Source organism: Papaver somniferum, chromosome 3, assembly GCF_003573695.1.
Source record: "Papaver somniferum cultivar HN1 chromosome 3, ASM357369v1, whole genome shotgun sequence".
Taxonomy (NCBI): Eukaryota; Viridiplantae; Streptophyta; class Magnoliopsida; order Ranunculales; family Papaveraceae; genus Papaver; species Papaver somniferum.
In genome coordinates, this window is record NC_039360.1 from 152,793,067 (window position 1) to 152,816,854 (window position 23,788).

Genomic DNA, 23,788 nt, shown 5'->3' on the forward strand with positions numbered 1-23,788 from the left:
CAAAATAGCGCGGTGACAGTAATCGGGCTTACAAAGCCTTTTCTCTCTCTCTTCAGGACGAGCCAGCTGACCACAGAGAGATTTGGATATGTTAAGAAAATCTTCATAGAGATTTTGATCCGTCTGCAAAATCTCGGAGAGATTCACATCTCTCTTTAAAATCTCGGAGAGATTTAAATCTCTCTTCAAAATCTCGGAGAGATTCACATTTCTCTAAAAAATCCCGGAGAGATTCACATCTCTTTGCAAAAACCCGGAGAGATTCGCAACTCTCTGCAAAATCTCAAAGAGATTCACATCTCTTCTCAAAATCCCGGAGAGATTCACATCTCTTTTCACAATCCAGGAGAGATTTACATCTCTCCGCAAAATCTCTCGAGAAATCTCATATAGGGCCGAACAATCCCCATAATAGGCACATGCCTTACCTAGGGCTCAAGACTATTTCTCAGCCTCTCAGACACACTCGCGGCTAGTAAATTGATCATGAACTATACATGTCTATCCAAAAACGTGGATAAGCTCTATTGAGATCCGCATGCTCAACAAAGGGACCCAAAAGCAACAATACGGTCTCTACATGACATATGTGATCGACCATGGAGAGAATGATCTCAACCTCAGCTCCTCTCCCACTTTGCACACGATTCCTGAGGCATTCCATGCCTTTTCATGTGACTCATCCTAGTCATTCTCACAAATGAGAGAATATCTCTCTATCTTGGCCAACTCGGATAAAGAGAATATTTCTCTCCCTCAACACATCATCACAAAAGATGACTCAGCTTCACACAAATATGGGGATAACAATTAGGGTTTTGGTCTGGCGGTCTACGACACGTGTGAGAAATACCCGACTTATTTTCATCGCATAAGAGAGTAAAGACAGTGGAATAATGAGATGTACTCAACCCACTTTATCTCTATCTAGTCCTGAAGAGACGTGAGAATTGCTCCGCACGATACGGAAAGCAATCCTTGTCTCACCGACCTGACATTAGAGAATTCAGCTATAAATAGGTCCTCTATTTCTCCAAGCTATCACGATATTTCTCATAACTTCTTAGAGCAATTCTTCTTCAAACCCTAGAATTCTCTGATCTCTCTCTTCGTCTGCTTTCCTCCCCAAGACCAGACCTAAACCTCTCTTGTGACTGAAGCAGCCTTTGAACGGATATTATGCGTGGTTTAGGCGAAGAATGTTCGTGCTCAACCTCCCTTAACTCACTTTCAGAAACCCTAAAATCCTACTTTAGCCTCTTACCGATTTTAGGTAACAATAGTTTCCCACCGTGAGTTTTAAAATTCCCAGACTTTTCTGTTTTCCGCCTATCCATCTCACGTACAGTTTGGTCACTGTGAGTTTTCTAAACATCTGAGTTTTGAGAAAGTCGATAAGCACCTCGATTACCAGAATCTCCGTGAGAATCATAATTCCCCGACTCTTTACTCGGTTTTCATCTCCATCTTTGTAATCTCACTGCCAAAGGTAACCATCATCATCAGACGCTATTACAACTCCACCTTCATCATCACTTCCAGTAATGACATCAACCAGTCTCGATCAAACCTAAACCATTTGTGGTCATCACAACAGCAAACAACGTCAGGGGACATCATCACCTTCTCTGAATATTAGGACATAAAATGTTCTAGAATTTGTTATAAATAGAATGTCTTGTATCTTAAGTTATGTAATACTTGTGTTGCAAGTCTTTAGTTATTTTAGGAGTCTGTATAAATACATGCCTCTATTCTACGTATCATATACATTGAATCTAATAGAGTTCTATTTTTATAAACCATCTTATCTCTTCTATATACCTAAACTCAACTTGGTATCATCCTTGTTCGATTCTCCATGTATCCGCATCTTCAATAGTTTCAAAAATTTCTATTATTCTCAATTCTTCTCAGTCTATGATGGCTTTATCTGTCTTCTCTCAACCTCATCACATTATCACTGTCAAACTTGATGAACTGAATCATTATCTTTGGCATGCTCAGTTCTTACCCTATCTTCAAGGTTAAGATCTTGATGGATTTTTTAACAGTGAAAACCCTTGTCCTCCTGCTACTCTTGAAAATACTTCAAACCCTAATCATTCCTATGCACCTTAGGTGTAACAGGACAAAATCACTCTCGTTGGATTTTCTCTTATCTAACTCATGTTGTTATGCAGAAGGTTCATCGTCTCACCACATCACATGCAGTTAGGTCTTTCCTTGAATCCTTTTTTGCTTCCAAATCTGACGCGCATATTCATCATCTACAATGTGAACTTCGTGCTTTGAAGAAAGGGTCTCTTTCTATGAGAGACTACATTGATCGTGCTCGTGATATTGTTTATAATCTTGCTGCTACTGATACTAAAATAACCAATAACCAATACTGAACTTCGTCATTGTATTCTGGCTGGGTTTGACTCATCCTATGATTCCATCGTTACGTCTCTTACGACCACAATGGGAACTATGAAGCTTGAATATTTTATCACATATCTTCTTACCTTTGAACTACATGTGGAACAACAAAATAAATCCCTGCTCTCTCAACCTGTAGCTAATATTTCATCTTCTACAAGGTCTCCAATGTCCAATTCTGATACTCAACAAAGGAATGATAATGGACATCATATTGGTGGTGCGCGTCAGTTACCACCTTGTCAACTGTGTGGTAAACTTGGTCATCCTGCTCATCTCTGCTGGAAATGTTTTGATCGCGTCTTTCATCTACAACCACCACGGCGTCCACTTTCTTCATCTGCTCAGTCATCTTCAAGACCTCATGCCTATATAGCTCAAGCACCAAGATCAACTTCTACGGATCCTTGGGTTCTTGACAGGGGAGCAACTGATGATATCGTCAATGATTTCTCTCGCCTATATATTTCCTCAGAATACAGTGGTCCTGATCAAGTCAAACTGGGTAACGGCACTTCTATTCCAATTTCTCATGTTGGTTCTTCTATTCTAGGCACTCCTGATCGTAAGTTACATCTTCACAACATAATTTATACTCCTCAAATTCTAAACAATTTGTTATCAGTATTTCGACTTACAACTGATAACAATGTCTTATTTGAGTTTCATCCTGATTTTGGCTTGTGAAGGATCGATGTACGGGGAAGGTTATTCTAAGAGGCCGTACGAAAGGTGGTCTCTATGAACTTGGTGCGTCTTCAGTCTCTCCAACATCCTGTGTTGGTGAACATACCAGTATCCATAATTGGCACTCTAGATTAGGCCATCCTATGATGCGTACTGTGCGTCATGTTATTTATAAGTTTTCTCTTCCTATTTCTAGTAATACTATAAGTTTTTTCTCCTTTTGTCATGAGCGTGAAGTCACAAATTGTCTTTTCCTTCTAGTACAACTCAATATTTGAATCCTTTAGACTTGATTGTTTCCGATGTATGGGGTCCTTCTCGTATTTTGTCTAATGAAGGCTATCGATATTATATTATTTTCATTGATGCGTATAGTCGCTTTACTTGGATGTTTCCTATGTCTCATAAATCAGATGTTTTCTCTATCTTTCCTATGTTTCAAAAACATGTTGAAAATCTTTTTAATAGGAAAATAAATAAAAATTCAATTAGATAATGCTGCTAAATATCGTAAACTTACTCCTTACCTTCAACAACATGGTATTTTTCATAGGTTCTCATGTCCACATACATCTGAACAGAATGGTTTAGTCGAAAGACGACATCGTCATATTCGTGAAACTGTTCTTACTTTATTATCCATGGCTTATGTTCCTTCTTCTTACTGGTAAGATGCATTCTTTACAACATGTTACTTAATGAATCGTGTTCCCTCTTTTTTCTCTTGCAAAAACATCTCCTTATGAGGCTCTATTTGGTACATCACCTGGTTATAATTCATTGCGTGTTTTCCGGTGTTTATGTTATCCTCATCTTCGCCCATATCGATCTCATAAAATGGAACCATTATCTTTTCCTTGTGTCTTCATAGGATATAGTCCATCACATAAAGGATATAAATGTCTTCATATTCCTAATGGTCGTATCTTTATTAGTCGCCATATTGTGTTCAATGAGTCTGTCTTTCCTTTTGCTGCGTCGTCGACACTATCTCCGTCATCCACTGATCATGTAATACCTACTTCACTAGATATACTTCCCATCTCTATATGTTCTTCTGGTAATATTATGCCGCAACAACCATCTTCTACATCTGATATACAACTTCATTCACCAACCGTTGATTCTCAAGTATAGCAAGAACATCTCAGGCTGCAATACCTCATGTTACACCTTTAACTGATGCTTCACCATATTCTTCTACTCAAGAGGTTACTGTTTCTTCTGATTCTAGTTCAGGTGTACAAGTAGAACTTGATTCATCTATTATTTCAGTTTCTTTACGAACCGAATTAAATATTCACTTATGGATGATTTTGAACCACCTTGTTACTCACAAGCTCAAGCAGATCCAAATTGGTGTCAGGTGATAGATACTGAGTGTTAGAGCATAGCTCGGTCAACCTTGCATGCATTGCTATATCAATCATGTTTGTCAATGTTAGTGATCAATACTACGAGTCTTGATTTCTAGTCTATTATAGCTAAGTCTCGGACTAGGATAGAAAAGTTTAGTTGAGCTCAAGGACTTCATGGCGATTCATCATACAACGACGAAGATCTACTCAAGGAACCGTGGAACTTCATCAACAAAAAGGTGTGTGGAGACTTGAACTTAGCTATCACTCAAAAGTCTACCTATTCTATCTCCTACTTCTTGTGAGACAAAAAGTCGTATGCTATATAGACTGGAGCATACGCATTTGACATTTCGAGCTGAGTATTCACTACTTATCTTTTTATCGAAATCGTGTGTTGGTAAAGCGTTTCGCTTTGATCAAGTTTATCTTCACCTAGTGACGAAAGTCATGAAAAGTTTCAATTACTTTGAGAATTGCTCTGACGTGAAACAGTCTGTGAATAACGGCTATATAACGTCCTCTGAGAATGTCTCAATGATTGGAATGAGAATTTAGATTACATAACCATGTATTCCTTAATCCGAAGTTTTCGAACTTTGTTGATTGAGAGAAACCGGAGGAATTGGCTTTGCCAAGTCCGCGAACCCAGTCCGCGAACTGACGGAAGTTCTCTTACCTAGAATTTTTGCTGGGATTTTCCAAAAACTCGTTTGCGTGTTTAGTCCGCGAACTCAGTCCGTGAACCTAGTCCGCGAACTGATGGAAGTCTCTTTGCCGAGATTTTCTGCTGAGTTTGGAAAACTCTGCCGGTTGCCTTAAGTCCGCGAACTTGTTTGTGAGCTTAAGTGGTTATGATCTAAAGATGTGCTCTGAACATGAAACTTAAATTACTAAGGAATGCTTTATGCAAACCGTGGCTATAAAGTTCATGAGCCGATCATCGAATCGAATCATCTTTGTTTCAATTGTGTCTTGTGTAGTTACATAAGATCTCATAGCAATTGAACAACTCTCTAACTAGTTAATTTGAGTCAATTGAACTAGTTATGGTGAAGTAGAACTAGGTTAATATTAAATGCTCATATGGTTAACCTTTTGGGTTACTATGTTGAACCAACATACACGTACACGATTGGGCATGGTTTCCACAAACCCAGTAAACGTCTACCCAAGTGTGTGTGACAAGCTAAGTTTTCGATCTAACTGTTGAGAAATATTAGCTTGAATCTAAATCAGGTTTTCATCTAACGGTGAATATGGATTGCTTTGTAACTAAGACAAACCATGATTTGAAGGCTATATATAGGAGACATCTAGCATTGTGCAAAACTAATCCCCACACGTCTGTGTGATACTAGTGCGCTCGCTAGAGTCGATTCTCCTTTAACCTTTGGTTTTCTTCTCTAAAACCAGTTTAACGACTTAAAGACTTCATTGGGATTGTGAAGACAGACCGATACTACATTTATCGTAGTTATGTGATCTGATCTTGCATATTCTATCGTACGAGTACAATCTTTGATTGTCTTGAGATCGTGAGAGTTCTCCGATAGGCAAGATAAAGAAGTCACAAACATCTTCGTCTCACTGTTTGTGATTCCTCGACAAACCGCTTGCGTAGTCAAGAAGGATTGTTGAGAGGTGATTGATTAATCTAGGCTGTTCTTCGGGTATATAAGACCAGATTATCAATTGGTTCCTATTCACCTTGATTTTATATCTTAAGACGGAACAAAATCTAGGGTTTTTCTGAGGGAGATAGATTTATCCTTTGATAGACTTTTCTGTGTGAGACAGATTTGTTTATTATCAAGTCTGCGATTTTGGGTTGCAGCAACTCTTAGTTGTGGGTGAGATCAGCTAAGGGAATCAAGTGCGCAGTATCCTGCTGGGATCAGAGGCATAGGAGTACAACTGTACCTTGAATTAGTGGGAGACTGATTGGGGTTCAACTATAGTCCAGTCCGAAGTTAGCTTGGAGTAGGCTAGTGTCTGTAGCAGCTTAATACAGTGTGTATTCAATCTGGACTAGGTCCCGAGGTTTTTCTGCATTTGCGGTTTCCTCGTTAACAAAATTTCTGGTGTCTGCGTTATTTCGTTTTCCGCATTATATTGTTTATCTTTATAATTGAAATAATACAGGTTGTGCGTTAAAGGTTAATCGATTGGAGATCCGACCTTGTGGTTGTCGATTTCATTGATTAACACTTGGACATTGGTCTTTGGTACCGTCCAAGTTATTCCTTTTATTTGATAAAGACTCGCTATTGTTTTTAGCTTGAGTAAAAATCAAATAAAGAGAGAGATATTAACTCCTTGAGATACTTTTATCTAGATTGAGTTTGACTGTCTAGTTGATTCTCTAGCAAATTATTTCGGAGTTAGTCCATACAGATTGCTAAGCGAAATATTGGGTGGTGTTGTTAGACCCCCCGCTTTTTCAATCGGTATCAGAGCAGGCAAACACGTTAAATACCTTATAAGTCTGTGTTTGTCGCGATCTGATTATGGACGAGTCTATCTCTAGTAACGTACCAGTTCAGAAATTACCAGATGATTCTAAAAGCTTGGATTCAACTGAGAGAACTGTCACATCTAAGTCAATATCTAAACATTCTCGTGATGTAAAAACTGTTGATTGGGAAACTCTCCTAGAAGAACAGCTGGATGAACTTTCTGATGAAGGTGATTCAGATATTGAAAGAGATGTTGATGAGGAAGTCTCAGAGTATGTTAAGTTTTTGGATTCATGGAAAATGAAGAAGATTACAACTTCTCATGTCTCACCTTTCTGATTCCTCTCTGACTGTCTAGTTGATTCTATAGCAAAGTATTTCAGAGTTAGTCCATACAGATTGCTAAGCGAAATATTAGGTGGTGGTGTTAGACCCCCGCTTTTTCACTGAATACAATGCATTACTTCAAAATGATACGTGGATTTTGGTGCCTTATCATTATTCCATGAATCTCATTAGGTGTAAGTGGGTTTTTTGTATCAAACATAAATCTGACGGAAATATTGAGCGTTATAAGGCTCGTTTAGTAGATAAATGATACAATCAACAAGAAGGTATTGATTGTTGTAAAACTTATAGTCTGGTTGTTAAACCTTGCACTATACGTATTATTTTTACTTTAGCACTTTCTAATAATTGGTCTATTAATCAGTTTGATATTCAAAATTCTTTGCTACACGACAATCTTGAAGAGAAAGCTTATATGAAACAACCCCCAGGATATACTGATCCAAATGTTCCTACATATGTTTGTAAACTACAACGTTCTCTATACGGCTGAAAACAAGCCTCACGTGCGTGGTACCGTAGACTCAGTACTTTCTTATTGCATAATGGGTTTTTTACTCTAAATGTGACTCATCTCTATTTCTTCGAAGTGAGAGCACTGGTATTGTTATCTTACTGGTTTAAGTCTACGATATTATTTTTACTGGTTCTAGTACCACATGAGTTGAAGCGATACGTACTTCTTTGCAAACTGAGTTTGTAATTAAAGACCTTGGTCCTCTATCTTATTTTCTAGGAATTGAAGCAACACGTACTTCTTCAGGGTTATTTATTACACAAAGAAGATACGTTCATGATCTTCTTGTTCGAGTAAAAATGGACGGTCTAAAACCAATTCAAACTCCACTCAGTACAGCTGGAGATATTTCATCTGATCGTAGCACTTTGCGCACTGATGCTACAGAATACAGAAGCATCGTTAATGGTGCTTTACAATATCTAACATTTACTTGTCCTGATTTAGTCTATGTTGTCAACAAGATCTGTCAATTGATGCATAACCCAACTGAGTATCATATGGGTTTAGTTAAACTTATATTACGTTATCTAAAACATACTTATACATTTGGGATACTTTTTAAACCAGCAACCAATATACAATTATCATTCACTGCTTATACGGATTCTGATTGGGCTGGTTCGTTAGATGATCGTCATTCTACAAGTGGCTATTGCATTTTCTTGGGTAGCAATCTTATTTCCTGGAGTGCTCATAAACAGAAAACAGTATCTCTTTCTAGTATTGAAGTTGAATATCGTGGTCTTGCAATTGTTGCTTCTGAGATCATGTGGATTCATTCTATTCTTTCAGAATTACAATTATCCACCAAATCTCCTCATGTTTTATGATGTGATAATCTTGGACCGACTTATTTATGGGTTGTCGTAGGCCCAACAAATTAACTAGTAATATAGCGGTAGTAAGGATCATTCCCACAGAGATATGTGTAATTGATAGGTCATTTGTATCAGCAGAATAAAGTAAAATACAAAGGGGGATTGGTTTTAAGATAAATAAAAACACAATAATAAAGAAAAGAGATGATCAAGGAATCCTTCGCCATTACAAAGCGCTAACTGGATTAACAAGCTCTGCTATCCTCAATACTCCTTGTGTCACTGGATACAGGAACGCTCGACTACCAGATTCTATCCATCCGAGCCACCATGAATAATCTCTCAAGGTGTAACCCAGTCGAATGCATTAGGGTTTATGAATTTAGGTTGATCCTAGCATCAAACGCATAATATCGGTCAGCTTACTACTGCTATCTTCACACGTGATTTCTCCACAGAATCCCTCTGCAGGGTCTCACGTTCTCTACTTGTGTAGGAGATGTTAGACTATTACTGATAAGTGCTTAATTTACATGTTTAGAATGTCAATTCCGTACTTGTTTTAGCTATAACTATTGCATATTACTTGTTATTATGATTACTTGCTAGTTTATGTGTCATATCAGGTAAATCATCCAAAAAGAAGCTATGAAGTGCTTAAATGACCAAGAAAATGGAGTCTATCAATGAAGGAAGGTCAAAGTACGAATTCAACTCATTCAAATCTAAGATTTCTAAATACCATCTTGAGGAGAACGATAATACGAAGTGAACGCGAAAAGAATGACATCATTCCGACATCGGACGAAGAAGTTATGGGCAAAACAAGATTAGAAGATTTGAAGTTACAAAGAGAAGTTCGTGTCAGCCGAACTTGGAGCTCAAAAATCAATATTTTCGAAGAGTATACAAGAGGATGTTTGGCTCAAAATAATCTTATCAAGTGAGCCGAACCTAACACTCGCCTGGAGTAAATTTCACTTGTCAGATTCGTCTGGGAAAGGTCGGCCAGTTATGAGCTGAACCTGACAACCTCATGTGACATATTTGGACGCGAAATTGACTTCTATCTCAAGGAAACACGGTCCCGGAAGGATTCTAAGCCTAACTTTGAGAGTTCTATATAAGAATACATCCAGAGCCTTAAGAGGAGGAGCTTCCGTATCTTTTACACCAATTCTACCTCTCATACTATATCTCCTACATCTAAACCTAGGGTTTACCCCTTTAGGGGGAACCCATTCTCTTTTGTAATCATGAGAAGCTAAACTTTTGTTGATTAACGATGAATTCAATGTTCTAGTGTGAATTTTTATTATTATACAAGTTTGTTCAGAGTTTTAATCATCTTATCGTTTGTCTTTACCATATCTAATGTATATGAGTGATTATTGGATTGATTTGGAGTGCACGCTAGATTGATATACCAATTGTTCTATTGCTAGCACTGAGTTAGGAGATAAGTAATCGTCGAACAATTCATACACAAGTAGAAATCGCAAGACCTTGCAGAGGGATTATTTGGAGCAATTGCGAGAGAAGATAACACCATCAAGTGGACCTTGAGATAAGACTTTAACTACTGGGAACAACCTAATTCACAAAGCCTAAAGCGTTCGATTGGATTACACCTTGAGTGAGATACTACTTGGTGGTTCAGTTGGATAAAATCTGATATTGGAGATCTTCCGTATCCGTGGTATAAGGAGTTTTTGGGATAACACTGAGCTAGCTGCTATTATACGGTTAGTGATGAATGACTCTTATGAAAGACAAATAAGTATACTATGCGAGTCAACATTTGGTAACGGCGAAGGATTCCTTGATCATCTCTTTCTTTTCTTATTTGTTTCTTTTTATTTACTTTAAAACCAATCCTTCCTTTGTGTTTTCCTTTATTTTTCTAATTACACAGCTCTCTGTGGGAACGATCATTACCACCACTATATTACCATTTAATTAGTGGGAAATATCTTGATTAATTTTTTGTGGTTACGACACGCATCAAATGTTGGCGCCGCTGCAGGGGAGCTGTTGCTAATTGATTTGTTATTTGTTTAGCTTGTTTTCATGTTTGTTTTTTGTTTTGATTTTCTATTTGTGAGTCGTCATGTTTCCTTACGAAAATAACATGTACGGAGCACAAGATCAGACATACAACAGTAGTAATCAATATGGTTTTCAATCTCAATATTATGACAACTACCAACCATTCCATGGGTATAATCAAAACCAATCTTTTGGCTATGACCAATATCCTACGGAACCTTATGGTTATTCTCATGCATATCAACAACCTTACGATGGGTATGTAAGTGAAACACCACAAGGATGGGGGGATAGTTATGCTTGTAATCACGATTCTTCAAGTCTTACAGATATAATACAACAATTTATGAATAGTTTGGATCGAGAAAACCAACAGCTGGATGAACACAACAAAAAGACTGAAGATATACTTCAATAACTTCAAGAGGTTATTGACAACCTGAGAAGAAAAATGGATCAAATTAAGAAGGAAATAACTAAGGAAGAAGTTTGGCCTCAAAGCCAAATCAATTCTGATGTTCCCATGATCAATAATGGATATACAATTGATGAGTATCTTGAAGATGAGCAACCTTTGGAAAATCCTTGCAATAATGGTAAACTTATTCCAACTCCGGATCATTATAACAATCACTCCCCTATTCAAAAGGAGGAGAATGGATATGACATAACCGTTGTTATAAATGGTGTAACGTACTTAAACAATGATTTTAAGATTTGCACCAATGAACTAGACTTCCTAGGAGAGGATTCTGATTCCGATGACGAGGTTTTTGACGAGAAGATGATTGAGAATGAAACCAAATTGATTGATTTCGTGGAAGACCCAATTGAGCTTGCCAAGGATTCCAATGATACTGAGATTACGGTTGACGCAGACGAAGAATGGCTAAATAGTTTGGCAGAGGGCCACAATACAAACGAGGTAAATAATTCATTGCAATTCTTTAAGAATGATGAGGATCCCGTAATACAAGAGATTGTGGAAGGTTTGTCTAATCCTTTGCATATTTCTAAATCTTTTGATCTGCATCACTTAGGATTGGAGTTGTGTGCTTCCAAGGTTTTAACAGATTATTTTGTTTTTAAGCATCTACCACTTGATGTATTTGATTCTAGCATTGTGCATGTTCAGCAAGAGGAACCCAAAGAAGTTACCATATTTTATGTTCTCTATCCACTTCCAAGTGTAGAAAGGACTAAGTGTGGGGGAAACTTCAATACAGTGATAGCTTCAATATTTATATCTTATGCTAATATTTTTGTGAAGTTGTTATTAGAATTGTAGATTATTTTCTGGGCAGACTACCATATTTTCAGATTGTTGGTGTACGGCCGATAACCAGAAGGTCAGGCTGAGGACGTTAAACTAAACGCTGAATGGGAGGTAACGCATTGGTTTTGTATTTCTATCATTTTGTTTTTAGTTTTATTATTTTGCATATCATATTAGGATTTCACACCTTGATTTTACTTAGGATGAGTCAAAAACATTGAGGACAATGTAAAGTTTAAGTGTGGGGGAGCGTTTGGATATTTTGCATATAGAGTTTTTCAAAAAATTTGTAAATATTTGCATAAAAAAACTTAAAATTGTAGATATTGTAGAGTCACTAGCATACTTTTAGGTATGTTTACATAGAGAATTCTGACCGACATAACTGAACTTGGAAGTGTTTGGGAACTACGTTCGGATTTCTTACTTGTTAGAGTTTTAAAATGAATTTAATCATGTCGGTGTCAAATGAGGTGCAAAAAAGATATTTAGTATTAGAGTTGTGATCACCATTGGTGGAGACTACCTATTTTTACATCAAGTGAGGCACCAGACCAAAAATTCTTTGTAGATGACTAAATAGTTTTCTTTTGAGTGTGTGTACGTCAATTCCGGGTAGAATGGTGAGCTACCCAACTTCACACCATTTTCAGCACTACTCTTTGATCTCTTGAGTGCTAATCTTGTCAATCATGAGGGTGGCGTCTATAGATGAAAGACACCTTCTTGTAGTTTGATTTTCAGTTAGCATCATTCTCTCTCTTGCCAACAACAGGTCCATAGAAACACCATCATCATCAACAAGTGGAGCGACATCAAAATCTACAAGTAAAGTTGAAGACGTTTGAGGTTTACAAGCAACAGTACAAGGAAGAGCAAATTTCATATCCAGGTAAAGCAACATACAATGAGCAGATTTTTATATACATGTTGAGGACTTACAACACATAAGGAGCGTAATTCTATATCCAAGTATGAAGACTTATATACAAGAGCGAAGAAAATCAAAAGATGAGAATTATTGGAGTTTATGATATCGAAGATAATACAAGTTGTGAAAAATCAAGTGGTAAAGTACTTCACCCATGCCTATTTCCATTGTTATTTTTGTATTATTTTTCTTGTCTCACTAAAAAAAAAGTTAAAAAAATTTTAAAAAAAAATGAGACAAGAAATTTTTTGTTATATTATTTTTATTTATTTAATAAAACCGTGGGGAAGAAATAAAAATATATAAGGAAGTTTCAAGCAACAAGGAATATAGGAAAAGAGTTACAATTGTTAGAGTTTTGTGAAGTTCAAGAGTTTATCATCAATAGTTGAAGACCGAAGACGAAGACTGAGAAGATGAAGAAGACAAGCCGAAGGAAGACGTTTCTATTGGATGTTGTGAGAGTGGTGCTACCATGACTGCTGATCGGATGTGAAGGCGGTGAGTACTCCCATCCTCTTAATAGTGGTTGATTTCTTTTCTTAGAGATCATTAGAAAAAGATTTTTATTTCCCATTGTAGATGGGGAAAAACGAGTTGTTGGTTTTTACGGAATTGAGGAGACGACCGTGCGGAGGAAACTCCTTGAACCAAGCGAACTGTTAAACCTCACACATATGCACTGGAAAAAGGGAATGCTTTGAATTCGAGAGATCAATCTGTAGGACACCGTCCTAAACCAAGATAATGGTCTTTCCAGAGTCAATTCGGTCACAAGAGAGGATGGGTCGATCTTTAGGAGGGAAGCTGAGAAATGTGTGAGATCAATGGTGATTGAAGATTGTGGGTGTGTTGTGTATTTTGCGTAAAGGAATAAGATAAGCTCTGATTGATTGAATTCGCTCTATTGAGAGTAATTTCTCAGACGTTGAGTTGTTAATCTCGTGTTATCTGTTTTACGAAAGATTGTCTTGTTTTCAATCATGATTCAGAGACTTATTTATATTGCTAGAATTGTAAACACCTTGATCCCATGAAGTGTGACAGTTGTTGGAGTCAAAGAGTGGGGAAGTGGAAATCGTATTAAAACCAGTTTCTCATCGTGCGGAGACTTGGTTGATTTTATACCCACTACTTTTCTAACTCCTTCAACTGATTGCACGACTTGCTCACATTCTCATCGTGTCTATGAACACACGTGTCGTAGACCTCCGGACCAAAACCCTAGTTAATATCCCCCTATGTGACACGATTGATGTCTCATGATTGTGGAGTCTGCAAGGCAGACGTGTATTTAGTTAGTCAGTTGTTGACTTCGTGGGACGATGAGTCCTTGCATTGTTGAGTCGAACAAATGTTCCGGGACTCATGAATTGAACGTGTCTGTTGAGACAGAAGTATAATTGTCGAGTAAATGTTGATAGTTAAGGTGAGAAAATGTTGCTCATTCGATGGATTGTTGAATATTGACAATTGAACCAATATTCCTTAGTCTGAGCAAATATTGCTCATTTGAGCAAATGTTGCTCGTTTGATGAGTGGTAGCAGGACTAAATAAAATATTAATTTAAAATACGGGCAACTGAACAAAGTATAAATTAATAAAAATGTTGATCATGGGATCAACGTAAAATTATTAGCGTTTGAATCTGGAATTATGAACCTTAGACTCGAAACCCTAATTCGATCAATTGATGATTTATTGAAAATAAACCACAGAGAGAAGGAGGGACCGGCTACATGGGATGATGGATCAACCATGTAGCGCCCAAATGCTCAAGTGATAAAATACTAAAGTCTCTCGAAGACCAGTTGATGAAAGGATGATTAAATGCTGGTTTAATCATTTATTAAAATAATGCTCGTCCGAGCCTTAGGTGATAAAACCTAATTAATTATGAAGATACGAGGGACTGACCAAGGGGTCATGAAAACCGGTCCTGGTTGGTCACGGGACCGTATGATGATCGTTTTATGAAGTTCCAAAATTGTTTGGAAGAGTTTAAACCTAATATGACCAAATTAGGTCAAATGATGAAAGTATGTGGGACCGGCCTCTTCCAAGCCAAAGAGCCAACCTTGATCGGTCAAGGTAATATGCTCGTGTCTCCAAAATGCTCGTGTCTCAGTCCTGAGAATTTTGATATTTTCTGGTGTGCATTTGAGCAATCATTTGAGAAAATATGAAGAAATCAAGGTTTTTGCTCAAACTGAGGAAACTTCATAAGATGAAGGAAATAATAATAATAAAATGAAGGAATCATGAAGTGTGGGACCGTCTATGGCCAAGGCATGGCCGGTCGGTCAATAAGCCTGTCCCATGGCACTTTTTCCTAATTTTATATTATTTTCATGATTTTAGGGAAATACCATGAAATCAAGGAGTTTGTTGAAATCAAGGAGTTTCCTTGAAGTGAAGGAGTTTCCATGAGATGAGGGAAACAAATAAAAATACTAATAATAAAATAATGGCGTGTGGGACCGACCGACTAGGGCATGGCCGGCTAGGGCCCGGTCCCGTGAGTTTTCCCTAATTTTATGTATTAGTTCCATGATTTGAAGGAAACATCATGAAATCAAGGAATTTCATGGGATGAAGGAAATAATAATGGAATAATTCAAGGTGTGGGACTGGCCACAACTAGGGCATGACCGTCCGGCTAGTAGGCTTGGTCCCGCACACCTTTCCTAATTATTTATTATTTCCTTGATGTGAAGGAAACACCATAAAACTGAGGAGTTTCCTTGAAACGAAGGAATTTTGTTGAAATTATTGAATTTTCATGAGATCAAGGAAAATAATAAAAATATGATAAAATATAGAATTGGGCGTGGGACTGGCCACGACACGACCGGCCGGCTGGTGGGCCCAGTCCCGCAGCGTCTTGATTAATATTTATTATTTATTATTTTCTTCCTATTTTTGCATAGGTTCATCGTTCCTTCGTGTTTTGGAATGCTCGTTTGTGCATTCAGGTGCTTGTTAGTGCATTATTGCTGAGTATACTTGCACCATTTTGGTCGGGGCTTACTCGATAGTGGCACAGATGCCCGTGTGTTGAATATTTATTACTAACCCATGGAATTCTGCTGGGAAGAACCATGAATTGAAGTAACGAAATATTATGAAAAACCTAGAATATTTTCCAGGGATTCAGTTAATGAATATAATGATTTAGGAATAATTAATTGAGGGATCTATACTAGTACGATCGTCTAGGAGCATTAATTATTCAGGAATTGAGTGATATGAGCTTGTTGAAGCGTCATATTTCTTTTATATAGTCAAGGAAAACATTATTACATCCCGAAGACGTTATTGCTCTATACTAGAAGGCAAGCTGTCTAGGAGCCGTCCAATCTTTCGATTCTATATAGAAGTAATTACTGAAATTACTCAGTATTCATGAGATATTCCGTTGCCTCAGCTGAGAGACTACACATCTATATATACTCTGAGAAACAGTATTCTCAGTCAGAGATTCTTGGGGCATGAGCTTTCATGCTTCAATGAGAGACATGAGCCTCAATACTTATCTAATTCCTGGATTAGGTGCATGTATAATTATAGTTTTATAATTTTAGCCCTTGTCGAAAATCCACCATCTACATTCAATTTGACATGCCCAAGTTTAAATTAGACATACCTAAGATCAATTTTCAGCTGCCCAACACCGTAGGGTTATGCATTGATGCCCATGCCCAACATTCAATTTGATATGACCAAGTTTAAATTTGATTTGCCTAGGATCAATTTTAAGATGCCCAAGACCGTAGGGTTGTGCTTTAATGCCCATGCCCAACATTCAATTTCATATCCCCAAGTTTAAATTTGACATGCTTAGGATCGATTTTGAGATGCCCAATACCGTAGGGTTGTGCTTTCATGCCCATGTCCACGATTAAATTTGACATGCTTAAGTTTAAATTTGACATGCCTAGGATCAATTTTGAGATTCCTAAAACCGTGGCTTGCTCTTTCATTCCCATGCCCAAGATTCAATTTGACATGCCCAAGTTTAAATTTGGCATGCCTAGGATCAATTTTCAGATGCCCAAGACCGTAGGGTTATGCATTCATGCCCATGCCCAACATTCAATTTGACATGCCCAAGTTTAAATTTGACATGCCTAGGATCAATTTGAAATTCCCAAGACCGTAGGGTTTTCATGCCCATGCCGAACATTCAATTTGATACCCCCAAGTTTAAATTTGACATGCCTAGGATCAACTTAGAGATGTCGAATCCGTAGGCTTGTACTTTCATGCCCATGCCCATGATTAAATTTGACATGCCCAAGTTTAAATTTGGCATGCCTAGGATCAATTTTCAGATGCCCAAGACCGTAGGGTTATGCATTCATGCCCATGCCCAACATTCAATTTGACATGCCCAAGTTTAAATTTGACATGCCTAGGATCAATTTGAAATTCCCAAGACCGTAGGGTTTTCATGCCCATGCCGAACATTCAATTTGATACCCCCAAGTTTAAATTTGACATGCCTAGGATTAACTTAGAGATGTCGAATCCGTAGGCTTGTACTTTCATGCCCATGCCCATGATTAAATTTGACATGCCCAAGTTTAAATTTTGACATGCCTAGGATCAATTTTGAGATTCCTAAGACCGTAGGCTTGTTCTTTCATGCCCATGCCCAAGATTCAATTTGACATGCCCAAGTTTAAATTTGACATGCCTAGGATCAATTTTGAGATGCCCAAGACTGTAGGGTTGTGCGTTCATGCCCATTCCCAACATTCAATTTGATATGCCTAAGTTTAAATTTGACATTCCGAGGATCAAATTTGAGATGCCCAAGACCGTAGGGTTGTGCTTTCATGCCCATATCCAACATTCAATTTGATATGCCCAAGTTTAAATTTTTCACGCCTAGGATCAATTTTGAGATGTCCAATACCGTAGGCTTGTACTTTCATGTCCATGCCCATGATTAAATTTGACATGCCCAAGTTTAAATTTGACATGCCTAAGATCAATTTTTAAATTCTTAAGACCGGAGGCTTGTTCTTTCATGCTCATGCCCAAGATTCTATTTGACATTCTCAAGACCGTAGGGTTGTGCGTTCATGCCCATGCTGAGCAATAAATTTGATATGCCCAAGTTTAAATTTGACATGCCTAGGATCAATTTTGAGATTCCCAATACTGTAGGCTTGTACTTTGTGACCATGCCCATGATTAAATTTGACATGCCCAAGTTTAAATTTGACATGTCTAGGATCAATTTTGAGATGCCCAAGACCGTAGGGCATGCGTTCACTCCCATGCCCAACATTCAATTCGATATGCCCAAATTAAAATTTGACTTGCCTTGGATAAATTTTAAGATGCCCAATACCGTAGGGTTGTGCTTTCATGCACATGCTATGATTTAATATGACATGCTTAAGTTTAACTTGACATGCCTAGGATCAATTTTGAGATTCCTTAAACCGTGGGCTTGTTCTTTCATGCCCATGCCCAAGATTCAATTTGATTGCCCAAGTTTAAATTTTACATGCCTAGGATCAATTTTGAGATTCCTTAGAACGTAGGGTTGTGCTTTCATGCTCATGCCCAACATTCAATTTGATATGTCCAAGCTTAAGTTTGACATGCCTAGGATCAATTTAGAGATGCCCAATATCGTAGGCTTGTACTTTCTTGCCCTTGCCCATGATTAAATTGACATGCCCAAGTTTAAATTTGACATGCCTAGGATCAATTTTGAGATTCCTAAGACCGGAGGCTTGTTCTTTCATGCCCATTCCTAAGATTCTGTTTGACATTCCCAAGTTTGAATTTGACATGCCTAGGATCAATTTTGAGATGCCCAAGATCGTAGGGTTGTGCGTTCATGCCCATGCCCAACATTCAATTTGATATGCCCAAGTTTAAATTTTACATGCCTAGGATCAATTTTGAGATGCCCAAGACCGTAGGGTTGTGCTTTCATGCCCATGCCCATGCCCAAAATTCAGTTTGATATCGCCAAGTTTAAATTTGACATTCCTAAGATCAATTTTGAGATGCCCAATACCATAGGTTTGTGCTTTCATGCCCATGCCCATGATAAAATTTGACATGCTTAAGTTTGAATTTGACATGCCTAGGATCAATTTTGAGATTCCTAAAACCGTGGGCTTGTTCTTTCATTCCCATGCCCAAGATTCAATTTGACTTGCCCAAGTTTAAATTTGACATTCCTTGGATCAATATTGAGGTTCCCTAGAACGTAGGGTTGTGCTTTCATGCCCATGCCCAACATTCAATTGATATGCCCAAGTTTAAATTTGACATGCCTAGGATCAATTTAGAGATGCCTAAGACCATAGGGTTGTGCTTTCATGCCAATGCCGAACATTCAATTTAATATGCCGAAGTTTAAATTTGACATGCCTAGGATCAATTTTGAGATGACCAATACCGTAGGCTTGTACTTACATGCCCATGCCCATTATAAAATTTGACATGCCCAAGGTTACATTTGACATGCCTAGGATCAATTTTGAGATTCCTAAGACTGTAGGGTTATGCGTTCATGCCCACTCCCAACATTCAATATGATATGCCCAAGGTTAAATTTGACATTCCTAAGATCAATTTTCAGATGTCCAATACCGTAGGGTTGTGCTTTCATGACCATGCCCATGATTAAATTTGACATGCTTAAGTTTAAATTTGACATGCCTAGGATCAATTTTGAGATTCCTAAAACCGTGGGCTTGTTCTTCCATGCCCATTGCCAAAATTCAATTTGAATTGCCCAAGTTTAAATTTGACACGCCTAGGATCAATTTTAAGATTCCTTAGACCGTAGGCTTGTTCTTTCATGCCCATGCCCAAGATTCAATTTCACATGCTTAAGTTTAAATTTGACATGCCTATGATCAATTTTCAAATGCCCAACACCGTAGGGTATGCGTTCACGCCCGTGCCCAACATTCAATTTGATAAGCCCAAGTTTAAATTTGACTTGCCTTGGATCATTTTTAAGATTCCGTAGATCGTAGGGTTGTGCTTTCATGCTCATGCCCAACATTCAATTTGATATGTCCAAGCTTAAATTTGACATGCCTAGGATCAATTTAGAGATGCCCAATACCGTAGGCTTGTACTCTCTTGCCCACGCCCATGATTAAATTTGACATGCCCAAGTTTACATTTGACATGCCTAGGATCGATTTGAGATTCCTAAGACTGTAAGGTTATGCGTTAATGCCCACGCCCAACATTCAATTTTATATGCCCAAGTTTAATTTTGACATGCCTAGGATCAATTTTAAGATGTCCAAGACCGTAGGGTCGGGATTTCATTCCCATGCCCAACATTCAATTTGATATCCCCAAGTTTAAATTTGACATTCCTAGGATCAATTTTCAGATGTACAATACCGTAGGGTTGTGCTTTCATACCCATGCCCAAGCTTAAATTTGACATGCCTAGGATCAATTTTGAGATGCCCAAGATCGTAGCGTTGTGCTTCATGCCCGTGCCCAAGATTAAATTGATATTCCTAAGGATAAATTTGACATGTATAGGATCAATTATGAGATGCCCAAGACCGTAGGGTTGTGCTTTCATGCCCATGCCCAAGATTAACTTAATATTCCCAAGTATAAATTTTACATGCCTAGGATCAATTTTGAGATGCCCAAGACTGTAGTGTTGTGCTTTCATGCCCATGCGCAGCATTCAATTTGATATGACCAAGTTTAAATTTGACATGCCTAGGATCAATTTTGAGATGCCAAAGTCCGTAGGGTTGTGCTATCATGCCCATGCTTGTGATTAAATTTGACATGCCTAGGATCAATTTTGAGATGCCCAAGCTTTCATGCCCATGCACAACATTCAATTTGATATGCCCAAGTTTAAATTTTACATGCCTAGGATCAATTTTGAGATGCCCAAGACCGTAGGGTTGTGCTTTCATGCCTATGCCCAACATTCAATTTGATATGCCCGAGTTTAAATTTGACATGCCTAGGACCAATTTTAAGATGCCCAATACCATAGGATTGCACATTCACGCCTATGCCCATGATTAAATTTGATATACCCAAGTTTAAATTTGACATGCCTAGGATCAATTTTGAGATGCCCAAGACTGTAGGGTTATGAGTGATGCCCATGCCCAATATTAAACTTGACATGCCCAAGTTTAAATTTGACATGTATATGATCAATTTTGAGATGCCCAAGACCGTAGGGTTGTGCTTTCATGCCCATGCCCAAGATTAAACTTGATATTCCCAAGTATAAATTTGACATGCCTAGGATCAATTTTGAGATGCCCAAGACTGTAGGACTGTGCTTTCATGCCGATGCCCAAGATTCAATTTTACATGCCTAAGATCAATTTGAGATGCCCAAGACCGTACGATTGTGCTTTCATGCCCATGCCCAAGATTAACTTAATATTCCCAAGTATAAATTTTACATGCCTAGGATCAATTTTGAGATGCCCAAGACTGTAGTGTTGTGCTTTCATGCCCATGCGCAGCATTCAATTTGATATGACCAAGTTTAAATTTGACATGCCTAGGATCAATTTTGAGATGCCAAAGTCCGTAGGGTTGTGCTTTCATGCCCATGCTTGTGATTAAATTTGACATGCCTAAGTATAAATTTGACATGCCTAGGATCAATTTTGAGATGCCCAAGACTGTAGTGTTGTGCTTTCATGCCCATGCACAACATTCAATTTGATATGCCCAAGTTTAAATTTACATGCCTAGGATCAATTTTGAGATGCCCAAGACCGTAGGGTGTGCTTTCATGCCTATGCCCAACATTCAATTTGATATGCCCGAGTTTAAATTTGACATGCCTAGGACCAATTTTAGATGACCAATACCATAGGATTGCACATTCACGCCTATGCCCATGATTAAATTTGATATACCCAAGTTTAAATTTGACATGCCTAGGATCAATTTTGAGATGCCCAAGACTGTAGGGTTGTGAGTGATGCCCATGCCCAATATTAAACTTGACATGCCCAAGTTTAAATTTGACATGTATATGATCAATTTTGAGATGCCCAAGACCGTAGGGTTGTGCTTTCATGCCCATGCCCAAGATTAAACTTGATATTCCCAAGTATAAATTTGACATGCCTAGGATCAATTTTGAGATGCCCAAGACTGTAGGACTGTGCTTTCATGCCCATGCCCAAGATTCAATTTTACATGCCTAGGATCAATTTTGAGATGCCCAAGACCGTACGATTTTGCTTTCATGCCCATGCCCAACAATGAATTTGATATGCCAAATTTTAAATTTGAGATGCCTAAGATCAATTTTGAGATACCCAATACCTTAGGCTTGCACTTTCATGCCCATGCCATTGATTAAATTTGACATGCCTAGGATCAATTTTGAGATGCTCAAGACCGTAGGGTTGTGCTTTCATGCCCATGCCCAAGATTCAATTTTACATGCCCAAGCTTAAATTTGACATGCCTAGGATCAATTTTGAGATTCCCAAGATCATAGGGTTGTGATTTCATGCCCATGCCCAACATTCAACTTGATATGCCAAAGTTTAAATTTGACATGCCAAGGATCATTTTTGAGATGCCCAATATCGTAGGCTTGTACTTTCATATCCATGCCCATGATTCTTCAAACTCCGACTCGTTTTTTTCATATAGAAATATATGATCAACAAAATGACATGCCTAGGATCAAATTTGAGATGCCCAACACCGTAGCGTTGTGCTTTCATGCCCATGTCCAAGATTCAATTTGACATGCCCAAGCTTAAATTTGACATGCGTAGGTTCAATTTTGAGATGCCCAATACCTTAGGCTTGCACTTTCATTCCCATGCCCATGATAAAATTTGACATGCCTAGGATCAATTTTGAGATGCCCAATACCATAGGCTTGCACTTTCATTCCCATGCCCATGATTAAATTTGACATGCCTAGGATCAATTTTGAGATTTCCAAGACTGTAGGGTTGTGCTTTCATGCCCATGCCCAAGATTAAACTTGATATTCCCAAATATAAATTTGACATGCCTATGATAAATTTTGAGATTCCCAAGACTGTAGGGTAGTGCTTTCATGCACATGCCCAACATTCAATATGGTATGCCCAAGCTTAAATTTGACATGCCTAGGATCAATTTTGAGATTCCCACGGCCGTAGCGTTGTGCTTCATGCCCGTGCTCAATATTAAACTTGAGATGCCCAAGTTTAAATTTGACATGTATAGAATCAATTTTGAGATGCCCAAGACCGTTGGGTTGTGATTTCATGCCCATGTCCAAGATTAAACTTGATATTCCCAAGTATAAATTTTACATGCCTAGGATCAATTTTGAGATGCCCAAGACTGTAATGTTGTGCTTTCATGCCCATGCGTAGGATTCAATTTCATATGCCCAAGTTTAAATTTGACATGCCTAAGATCAATTTTGAGATACCCAAGACCGTAGGGTTGTGCTTCATGTCCATGCCCAAGATTAAACTTGACATGCCCAAGTTTAAATTTGACATGTATAGGATCAATTTTGAGATGCCTAAGACCGTAGGGTTGTTCTTTCATTCCCATGCCCAAGACTAAACGTGATATTCCCAAAGTTTAAATTTGACATGCCTAGGATCATTTTTGAGATGCCCAATACCGTAGGCTTGTACTTTCATGCCCATGCCCATGATTTCTTCAAACTCCGACTCGTTTTTTTCATATAGAAATCTTTGATCAACAAAATGACATGCCTAGGATCAATTTTGAGATGCCCAAGACCGTAGCGTTGTGCTTTCATGCCCATGCCCAAGATTCAATTTGACATGCCCAAGCTTAAATTTGACATGCCTAGGATCAATTTTAAGATGCCCAAGACCGTAGGGTTGTGCTTTCATGCCCATGCCCAAGATTAAACTTGATATTCCCAAG